Here is an 8,068-nt window from a genome sequence, read left to right as displayed (position 1 = left end):
AAAACCCGGCAGACATGGATCGTGGGCAACAAGTCACCGGGAAACGGCGCGTGACCGCCACATTCACGCTGCCAGATTTACGACAATAAAAATGGGCGCCGCTGAATGCAGGATCGTCCTTTCGCCGGATAAACAATACCGTTGATAGAATTATGGCCTTGTCGTTCGATTTTCGATGCGACGATCTCCTCGAGCGACTGCCTGTAGCATTGTGTCCTTTTTCCAGCCTGTATTGAGGAATCGATTCGCTTTATCGGGCAACAATTACGACACCGCAACGGCAATCTCCATGTTTCAAAGGATGACTTCGACGTAGAAACGATTATCTTGATCAGAATAATTAGCAGATTGCTCAGGTAGACTTCCCAGTATTAAATTTATTGTTTGGGAAAAATTCGATGGTATTAAATGTTTGGTATTGAATACAGTTGTCGTGGGAGTATGGAAAAGGGGAAGAAGATAATGAAAGGATATTTGGAACTGTTCAATGTCCGATCATTTTCATTGTCCATTGTGTAACGGACGAGGAATTTGCGGAATGTCTTTCCACGGTGAATATTTATGAATTTTAGACAGCTATAGTAGTTCCATGTCAGTTGACATTCCTATTCTCATCAATTAACCCTGCAATACTACATCTGTGTATACAGAATCCTCTTAGTACTGTACTGGGAAGTTCTATGCCATAAACATGAGAATAAGTAAAACTAAAGTTTAAATATCCACTTTGTATAGATTGGAATTTATTCTTGAATAGTTATGGGAGCTTCCAGCGCGAGAAAATTATTAGAACATACAAGTAACAAAGACTTACCATTTCTCAACGATAATTAGAGTATACTACTTACTACAATATTCCAAGATTAATAGACTATTAATTTTACAATCACGAGATTTCGTATACAGCTAAACAAAATACTGAAGATCTCTTAGAACTCTCCTTTGTTATCTCAGTAAATACGCTGTTAATCCATCATTCACTAAGGCTATCATTCTCGCTTCTCTGCTCAATAATTCTCTCGTCGTTTTATCACTTTAAACATGAACTTGGGAAACTTCGAATATACCAGTCACTACATATATACGTAATGTCGTTCTAGAAACCTCGTGTCACATTTGGATTCGATACATCGATGGCCAATGTGCTTGAAGAAGGGTTGCTGCAAGGATACAAGGATATAAGAATGGCTGGATCGGTACCGGTCGTGTCTCAGCCACAATATTATTCTTCCAGCCGATACAACGTTTGGATGGAATGGGAATGGCGAAAGAAACGTTGGTAACATATTGGAGGGGTCGCGGGATACGTCCAAGTCGCTCGTATTATGCCTTCTCGCCAGTACATACACGGCCACGTGCCTATGCGTGACACGTTTACGCTTGGCTGGCCGCATTTCCACTCTCTCCCTCCGTATCGGCCCGTATTCATCTCCGATTTCTTGTTGGGGTGCGCGCCGATTGCGTTTCCACTTTAACCGTGCGTCGTTCAACGTCTATCAACGGGTACACGAGCTGCATGCTACTTAAATCCGCACGAATCCAGCCGTCTGATGAACATGCTCAATATGATAGTCTTTTTTATTTGCGAACATCGATATTTTGTATGGCGTTGAGTAGGGTATTTAAGAAGAGGATACGTTGTATCTTTGATCTAGAGAGTATTTAAGAAGGGAAATGTTTGTTTGGTATTAGACGACAAATCGTTTATGTAAAGTTTAGAGTTCTGTTGTTTTAGCAAACGACGAGCAGATTAAAAGATTCGTAATTTATTCAAGGTATTCATACAATGACATTGTACGCGATTGCGATTGAACCAAATCCTTAGAAGCTACTTTAATAGGGAATCGTTTAATTTTGACTTTTGATTTCGCCTTTTTATTATCTCGCATTTGTACAACTCGTCGCGTCATTTTGTACAACTTTCGTCGACGAACTATTATCAGTTGTGACATTTATTAACGCTATTTAAAACACGTAGCATACAAACTTATAAATCTCGTTTGTAATATAACAGTTTATAAGTTGTAAACCTATTTAACTTTTTTACAGGAATAGGTAAATCCTTTCAAAGTAACCGTTATCGAATATGTTTTAACGATAGTCACGATAATAAGTGTATGCGCTTAACAGGGAGAATGATTATTAAGCGATGCCCGGGATCGGGTTCGCGCAAACAGAGACGTTTGAACCTAAGGATCGGTACGGTTGAGGCCGTGTGAACGCGTTCGTGTCGGCATTAATTGAACTTTGCTCGATAAGCATTACGGGATTTCATGCAAAAGAAAATCTTTCGGCGCGTTAAGATCATCCGGTGAGACAAGAATCCTTTTTCTTCGAGTGTGTTCATTCGGTTGGTTGTCGCGTTCACGCTATGCGATAATTAGGAAACGATTAATTTCGCTCCGCGTAACACGTCGTTACAAATGGGATTTGATACAACCAACAGTTTATCTGATGAACAAAAAACATATTACCCTGAGCACGAACGACGTAATGCGGTAAAGAAAATACGTAGTTAACAGCGCCAGTGAAACGATAAAAGCTGTTGTTCCTGAAGGTGTAAAAATTCGGCTGCGATCGAGTCTCGTTTATGCCTCTAAACGCATATGAATATCGCGTCATTTGTTCAGGGCCTTCGAATCGAGACTGAAATTCGTTCGTTCCAAATTTCAGATTTTGCAGATTGCGCGATCTTCACGAAGTATTCACTTTACATCGGTATTTATGTATCAGTGGATTCTTGAGCATGCTGGCTAAAATACTTGCGAGACGTTGCGTTATTTCTTTGCAGAAGATACATCTGTCATTAGGTATAGAAGAATCTTCTTGTCTTGACGATTGTATTATACCTTCCGTGATTTTTCCAATTCACTATTAACGTACATACTCCTTGCAATGTTCATCCTTTCATATACCTCGGTATCTGAAGGCTTGAACTGCCATGTTTTAGAAGCTTTTATCCGCTCAGGAACAGCTTATATTCACAAAAGTAATTATTCCTCAAGCCTGTCTCTCAATACTTGATCCTAAAGTTTCAACATGTTCTATCCTCTACGATTCTCCAAGTTCACTTTCTCAGATTACACATGTTTATTATCATTGCAGGTACTTTGGATTTCTAGAGTCTACCCTGCAACACTCTGCGACCTTTCATCCATCCAAGAGGAGTTTACATCCGCAAAAAGCAGGCGATCATTACTCTTCAAGCACCTTCTCATATCTGGTTTCCCAAGTTTCACCATGTTCGTCTTCCATGATAATGCTACAACTGAATGAACGAACTACAATGCTACAATGAAAAAACCATGAAACACGAATCTATGAAATTTCGATGAAAAATTACAAACTGGTAGTTCTAGTATCGAAACGTTCTACGCAACAAACCAATCTACCAACCTCCCCACTCAACTACCTTCCACAAAGGACTAACTGTTCCAGGCGAGTCAACGCATGGACAAACGTTACAACCATAAACATCCAAACGTTGTTTGCTTACCTTTCACCTCCCTCTACACTTTCAACCAGAGGCCTGATTTCAATTCACCGTTGAATCACGGTAACCTGACGTTCGATTGCACTTTTTCAAACGCCCATTACCCCGAAGATCCGGCGTGGAGGGTGGCCAGGTCGTTACCTATGGGTGTCGAGGTGGTATGATAGTCACGGCATACGTGATCAGGCGCGTGAGCGAACTGCCAAGGCACGCGTCGCCGTGCCGGAGTACGTAATTATCATAGGGAAGTTAGGGTTGCCTTCGGATACACATGCACACATATACACATGTGTAAATACATATGTATACGTATGTGTGCACAGATGTAGGAATATATATGTACACGTGGGAGAGAGGTCGAGGGTTGGTCGACTTGGGTCAGCAAGTCACGCGAGGCACGCTCGTGGCGGACATGGAAACAGGGAGGAGTACTTTTATTGTTCTACTAGTTGTCTTAGAGTCGCTTTTCCTGGCCACTGGGCAGACCGGTTGAGAACGGAGGTCGATATCTATGCCTGGACGAACCTTTTACCCTCGTGCATGCCTGTTCCTTTCGTGGAACATGTCTGACCTTTCGTGTGACTTCTCGATCGCCAATTTTTTGAGCACTTTCAGACTGCCGTACAGGTGTGGAGAACTGGACGAAGGTATCGGATCGAAGATTTTTGATTTTGAAGATAACGCGGAGAATTTTCTTCTGGAAAATTTGTGCTATAGAGACGATTTAAATGTCAATTATTCTTGTCGTTGAATCGTAGTAGAAATTAAGAAATAAGACGATAATGATCGATAGTAATAAGATTCTGAATCTAAAGTGGATTTTCTTTTTTTAGGGAATTTTTGTGCGGTGTCCAAGAGTAAGCAAGTAAAAGATAAATGTCGGAGCTGATAATATTGCAAAGCAACACAACGCCTGGTATATTCGCCTATGGTTACGCAACAGAGTCGCCAGTTTCTTCTGAAGAAATCGCGTGAACAAAATGCGCCGTGGAGCTTCCTTCCATCGATAAGAAGTATACAAGCGTAATCCACCATAAGTTTCGGCGAACACGCGATCAACGTTAATGACTCTGCTCGAATTACCACGGGGAACGTATATAAGTATCTGGAATATTCGTTTATGGCCTAGTGAACCTATCGTTGAATAGTTTATCATCAGACCGCGGGTTTTTGATGCATGTGTGCGAAATTCAAGTATGCAAAAATGCACAGAACGCATATCAAATATTCAAAGTAGAGCTTTTTTTTTTAACGTTTATTAACTTTTTAATAACGTTTTCGATGTCGAACCTCTATTTAAATTCTATTTCTGTAATTTTTTCATCTCTCTAAAAATCTACAAAGATATAAATTTGCATAAAAATCTGCAATCTATTCATCGCCATCCACCACCTCGAAGAAATGGGAAGAGTATCGAAGAAGATATCGTCGTATCTTTGGAAACGCATTCTAAATTATTTTCGACAGAAAGGGATATTGTTAGAAGAAGAGCAAATTAATTTGGCCTGTGAGAGGTGTGCAGACGAAAGGGTAGCTTGTAATTTCAATTTGACGCGAGAGCCACAAAGTGGCCCGGGGCCAACACGCGTCGTCGCGTAATTTCACGAGGTTCCTGCTCACGATGGTTTCGTTCCCTTTCGCGTTGCCCCGTGATGTGTAAACCGAGTCAAAGGAAGTTGGCCACGATCAGAACGATGTTGACGATTTGCGAGCTTGCTGGAGACGTTGATGCGTGAAATGATAAAAGGCGAGGTGTAGAGGCTGAGTAAGCTAGGATTTTGTAGTGTAGTAACAGAAGGTGCTGGGTCACCGGTTCCAGAGAAATATTCGCTAACTCGGAGTTTGCTGACTTTCACAATAAACAATGAATGTTATAGGACTTCTAGAATTTTAATTTCGCTTGTGTTTCCAATTGAAAGCTGAGGAAACGATCACCGCTAATAGTTTCCTTCGTCGTTCTATCAGACTATGGTAATCACCTTTCGCGTTACATTTCGAGTTTCCAATATTATGATAAACAAACGACAAGGGCGACCGTGTAAATTTATTTAGAAGGGGAAAATTTACATGAATTCAGGAGCCAGTTTGTTTGATGATATTTTGCCTTTTGTATCAAAAACAGTCAGTAAAATTCCTATATCTGAAAAGAAAGCGAGCCTTGTGTTAAATAAATGATAAAAATGAATCATACGCGAAGTCTGAATATTAGAAGAATTGAAATATAATAAGAACTGTAAATTGAAAGTTTTGTGCGAGCGAAATAATTTGAAATTCTGACGCTCTTTTTGTAATATCGGACGTAATTATCGTACGATAAGTAGAATTTCACAATCTAAAAGGGACCATAAATAAATATAGATACGAGCTCGTAATTGTACGAATGTAAATAATATAAATGAATGAAATTGAACTTCAAGAACTGCAAGAAAAAACATAACAAAGACATCTAGAAAAATATGAAGAAAGAATACTATTCGACTCTTAAACACTAAAACAAGCAATGACTATAAAATCGATCGTAAAATAATGAAGTATAACATTTTTACCGAATAAGTCAAACCGACAGACAAGTCTTTTACCGCTTAAATCCTTGAAAGTATGCCGTAGCAAATTTGTAAAATTATTATACAATACTAAAAATTACCATTTACCTATATCGGCTATAGTACTCTGATAACTGTAGCGTTAAATCTTTCCTTATAAAACGTATTTTGATTGATTTATTACTAATGTGTTTGATAAAATTAGTGACAAGTATTTGTAATTGATTTTTATATCAATTTGTCATACATTTTTCTACTTTCCTTTTTTTTTTTTTTTATAATAATATCACTCGTTTCATTTTGAGATATCAAGCTACATTTGAAGTTTATTTGGAGAAAATTTCTATCTATACTTTTTCTATCCAATTCTGTAAGATATCAATCAAACTGAACACAACCGTAATAAGAGAAAAGTATTAATTTGTAATCATAGAGTCGTACGCTTAAAGAATCGAGAAGGTAATTTAAATTAAAAGTGACCAAAGTTTCCGAAAGATTATCTGTATCCATAGCACCGTGTTCTTCGTTCTTCAGTTTTGATTTGAAAATGCTATCGCTGTGTGTACGATCCGCACGTGCGAACGAGACCATCAATTCCCTCTTTGACAACTGATCCATGGTGATTGCAATCTAACGAGGCGTCGAAACCACAAGCCGTTTACATCAAACCACCCCAAGCTAAACCTCTGAACTCCGCGAAATGATTGTGTCACTACGTATACCATGGAACCGGTCAATGTACCTGCTTAATGTGCGATCTTTCTGGTTCGTACAAACATCCACTCTTACAGTTATTATCTCTACGATGATTTATCTTCCAATTTTGTTACTAACGAGCACTCTGCTTTTATACGTTCAAATCTTTCCTATTAAATCTTTCAGAATTCACATTCGCTTCTTCAAACCATAAAGAAACAGGTAGTCCTGTTTCTTTAAGAAGTTCCTTAAGAAGGAACTGTCCTTCGCTTTGCTATTTCCTATCGAGCAAACCTACCTCCGTACACCTTTATTTTCCCATAAAGTGATTCGAAACCGATATTCACTTTCTCAAACCAGACAAAAACGTGGAACAAAGAACATCCTACTATTGCTGAACTCCACTTCGCCTTTCATTTAAACCAAATCCAATTTACCTACCAAATTACCTTTTCCAGATCACAATTCCTGCATAGTTTCCAATATGCAAATCCACGCACAACTCTATATCCTTTTCTTTCAGCCATAAAATCTTCCAAAAGCAACTTCCCACTCCGAGAACTCAAGATAAAATACCATCCTCCAATTCGTCCCTCTCTTCTTCGCCAAACCTCTGAATAGCGGAGAGTCAAAGCGTTAATTCGCTCTTTGCCAGCTGATCCATGGCGTTGTAACCTGGCCGGGCGTCCAGAAGCCGTTTATAACAAGCTGCCCGCGGGCAGGGCTCTCTGATCTCCGCGAGATGATTGTGCCAGCGCAGTGCACAGGGTGGGGCCTGGCTGTTCGGTGTTGCCGCGCGGCCAAGCGTCTCTACACAGCCCCCGGGGCTTGTTCTCTCTCTCTCTCTCTCTCTCTCTCTCTCTCTCTCTCTCTCTCTCTCTCTCTCTCTCTCTCTCTCTCTCTCTCTCTCTCTCTCTCTCTCTCTCTCTCTCTCTCTCTCTCTCTCTCTCTCTCTCTCTCTCTCTCTCTCTCTCTCTCTCTCTCTCTCTCTCTCTCTCTCTCTCTCTCTCTCTCTCTCTCTCTCTCTCTCTCTCTCTCTCTCTCTCTCTCTCTCTCTCTCTCTCTCTCTCTCTCTCTCTCTCTCTCTCTCTCTCTCTCTCTCTCTCTCTCTCTCTCTCTCTCTCTCTCTCTCTCTCTCTCTCTCTCTCTCTCTCTCTCTCTCTCTCTCTCTCTCTCTCTCTCTCTCTCTCTCTCTCTCTCTCTCTCTCTCTCTCTCTCTCTCTCTCTCTCTCTCTCTCTCTCTCTCTCTCTCTCTCTCTCTCTCTCTCTCTCTCTCTCTCTCTCTCTCTCTCTCTCTCTCTCTCTCTCTCTCTCTCTCTCTCTCTCTCTCTCTCTC

At 40.4% G+C, this 8,068-nt stretch overlaps 1 protein-coding gene and 1 long non-coding RNA gene across 5 annotated transcripts in view; one reads left to right on the top strand and one right to left on the bottom strand.

Annotated features, from left to right (window-relative positions):
- LOC100745321 (transcriptional regulator ERG homolog) overlaps positions 1 to 8,068 on the bottom strand; it is a 70,240-nt gene that overhangs the window by 14,477 nt on the left and 47,695 nt on the right. The window lies entirely within an intron of this gene.
- On the top strand, positions 147 to 3,367 carry LOC112212425. 3 transcript variants are annotated; one of them, XR_002946251.2, is made up of 5 exons: positions 147 to 356; positions 429 to 551; positions 1,101 to 2,557; positions 2,674 to 2,810; positions 3,106 to 3,367. It is a non-coding gene; the product is annotated as an uncharacterized LOC112212425 (long non-coding RNA). The 3 variants fall into 3 exon arrangements; XR_002946253.2 differs by having other exon boundaries at positions 188 to 356; positions 1,101 to 1,275; XR_002946249.2 differs by having other exon boundaries at positions 1,101 to 2,810.

Source organism: Bombus impatiens, unplaced genomic scaffold (genome assembly GCF_000188095.3).
Source record: "Bombus impatiens unplaced genomic scaffold, BIMP_2.2 scf_0019, whole genome shotgun sequence".
Taxonomy (NCBI): Eukaryota; Metazoa; Arthropoda; class Insecta; order Hymenoptera; family Apidae; genus Bombus; species Bombus impatiens.
This window is presented reverse-complemented; position numbering and strand designations above follow the sequence as displayed.